Source organism: Plecotus auritus (assembly GCF_963455305.1).
Source record: "Plecotus auritus genome assembly, chromosome: 5".
NCBI lineage: Eukaryota > Metazoa > Chordata > Mammalia > Chiroptera > Vespertilionidae > Plecotus > Plecotus auritus.
Genome location: NC_137776.1, coordinates 33135093 through 33138434, shown reverse-complemented (window position 1 = coordinate 33138434; position 3342 = coordinate 33135093).

Here is a 3342-nt window from a genome sequence, read left to right as displayed (position 1 = left end):
TACATGAATTTCGTGCACCGGGCCACTAGTATTAAATATTATTTAATTCTTTTTAATCCCTGTTGATGAGGATACATCTTCTGAACATTGTTTACATGTAAAATAACTAGGCATATTTCAAACCTAAACCCTGCTGTCACAGCATGCAGGATGGGAAACTGCAAAGCCCAAAGTCCCGGCCTCCTACCAGAGTCCCAACAAAGCAAAGAACATTCCAGCTATTCCCAGAATTCCTGGAGCCCCAGCCCCGTACTCTCAGCCTCCTTATAAAGTGGCTGAGTGGGTTTGGGAAGCAGACTGTGGTGCACTGGTGTCAGTTAAAAGCAAGATGAGCCCTCAGAGGAACAAGCAGGGTGCCAAGTGTTAGTTTGGGGAGCAGGCTAAATTAGAATGTAACACAGAGGTGGCAACACATACAACCTTATCCTATATAATAGAGGGATTGGGCCTAACTGGCAGTCGGACATCCCTCTCACAATCCTGGACTGCTGGCTCCTAATTGCTCACCTAACTGTCCCCCCTGCCAGCCTGGTCACCTCTCACGCGCCCCGCCCCCCGCCCCCCCGCTGGCCTGGTCAAGAGATCCAGGAGTCTTCATTTTGACACTTATCATGGGATACTTTGAAACTTTTGAGTTTTCATTTGCTCATATGTCAAGTTAGGATAACTGCAATAATACCCTTACTGGGCAGGAGATGGTCTGGGTAGAAGAGATTCAATGACTTACTGTCCATGAAGGCACTCTGTAGAGCACTTTACAAAGGTGTTCTCATTATTGTCATTTCTATTTTGAAGGAAGCAGCAAAACTGTGGAGATGAACCTTCAGCTCCTCATGACCATGGGACAAACAACAACCACACATTTCCTACTAGTTAAGCCATACGTCCTCTCTGCTCACTAGTGGGAAAGACAAGGATGAAAGACTTGCTGAAAAGCACGTGTGCCTATTCTGGGTCTAGAAAGAATATAGTCATGAACCGCACAACGTTTCAGTCAATGACAGATGGCTTATAGGACACTGATCTCCTGAGATTAAAATTCCTATCACCTGATGACGATGGGGCTCTCATAGCATCTTAGCACTTTCTTAAGAGTGACACCTCCTCAAGAAGAAGCTCAGGTAGGTCCTTCAGGAGGCGGTCCAAAAGAAATACATCCCAGGAGATGACAGTTCCATGCCCATTAGTGCCCCTGGAGACCTTCCAGTGGGACAAGATGTGGAGGTGAAGACAGTGATACTGATGATCCTGACCCTGTGTCGGCCTAGGCTGACGTGTGTTTGTGTCTTAGCTTTTAATAAAACAGTTTAAAAAGTGAAAGAAAAGTAAAACATTAAAAACAGAAAAAGCTTATGCTATAGAAGATATAAAGAAAATATTTTAGCACAGTTGTGTGTTTTAAGCTAAGTATTATTACAAAAGAGCCAAAAAGTTTGTAAAATGTTAAAAGTTTATAAAGTAACTAGAGGCCCAGTGCACGAAATTCATGCACAGGGGGCAGGGGAGGTGGGTCCCCTCAGCCCAGCCTGCACCCTCTCCAATCCGGGACATCCCTCTCACAATCCTGGACCGCTGGCTCCTAATTGCTCACCTGTGCTTGCTGACCTGATCGCCCCTCACTGTGTCTGCGTGCCGACCTGATCGTGCCTAACTGCCTCCCCTGCCAGCCTGGTCACCCCTCATGGCCCCTCCACTGACCTGGTCACCCCACACAGTCTGCTGTTCAGTCATTTGGTCGTCCCTCACTAACCCCCCTGCCGGCCTGGTCGCCCCACGCAGCCTGCTGTTCAGTCGTTTGGTCGTCCCTCACTAACCCCCCTGCCGGTCTGGTCACCCCACGCAGCCTGCTGTTCAGTCGTTTGGTTGTCCCTCACTAAGCCCCTGCTGGCCTGGTCGCCCCACGCAGCCTGCCTGTTCAGTCATTTGGTTGTCCCTCACTAACCCCCCTGCTGGCCTGGTCATAGGCAGCCATCTTGTGAGGGTGTGATGGTCAATTTGCACATTACCTCTTCATTATATAGGATAAAGTTACAGTAAACCAAGGTTAATTTATTATTAAAGAAAAACCGTTTCTATCACTTCGGTGTAGCCCAAGTGTACAATGCTTATAAAGTCTGCAGTGGTGTACAGTCATGTCCTAGGTCTTCACACTCACTCACTGACTCATTCATTGCAACTTCCAGGCCTGCAAGCTCCATTCATGGTAAATGTACCACTGTTTATTTTTATACCTGATTTTTACTGTACCTTTTCAATGTCTGCAATATTCAATACAGTACCATGCTTTATAGGCTTGTAACCGAAGAACAATAAGCTATACCAGTGGTCGGCAAACTGTGGCTCACGAGCCACATGCGGCTCTTTGGCCCCTTGAGATTTTAGCAAAGGTCAGCTTAGGAGGACCCTAATTAAATTAATAACAATGTACCTACCTATATAGTTTAATTTTAAAAAATTTGGCTCTCAAAAGAAATTTCAATCGTTGTACTGTTGATATTTGGCTCTGTTGACTAATGAGTTTGCCGACCACTGGGCTAGACCATCTAGGTTTGTGTAAGTGCACCTATGACGTTCACACAACGAAATGGCCTAATAATGCTTTTCTCAGAATATATCCCATCATTAAGCAACACATGACTGTAGTTATAGAAAAACCTATAAAGCTGAGAGGTATTTTTGAGAAATATGATGTTTTTAAAAACTTCCCCAAAATGTGTTCCAGAAGGTATCCAAAGGATTTAGTGGTGACATCAGTGTGGGAACAGGCTACCTCACCCAGGCCTTCTCTGAGACCACAAGAATGAATTTCCAATGAGGATATGGGATGTAGGATGTGCCAAATTTATTTAACAACAGAACCCCTTTTCCACAGAGCATCTGTCAAGAGGTTTCACGAAACATACATTGGGAATTAAACTCTCCCATTGGACATAATGTTATATGGGCACATGGACCAGCTTAAAGGGGAAATGAGAATAACTGTTAACATCTGATCAGCAGCAGGCAGTTGCTGGACATGTTGGAAAAGGAGATATGGATTTTCTCCAGGTACTGACACAGCAGGACATTTCCCTGAAGCACCCTGATCCCAACTCCTCCAGATGTACCAGCTATGCAACCCCGCACACCAGTCACACAGTAACTGCACTTTAATTTTTGTTCTAAAATGTGCTTTTTCCCTCCGTGAACTTTAATATTAGTCCAGACCTCCACTTCCCCTTAAACACACACACACACACGCACGCACGCACGCACACACGCACGCACGCACGCACGCACGCGCCACCCTCCAATCAAGTGAAAAATCCCCGGCGATCTATAACAAATATTGACACGAGGGGG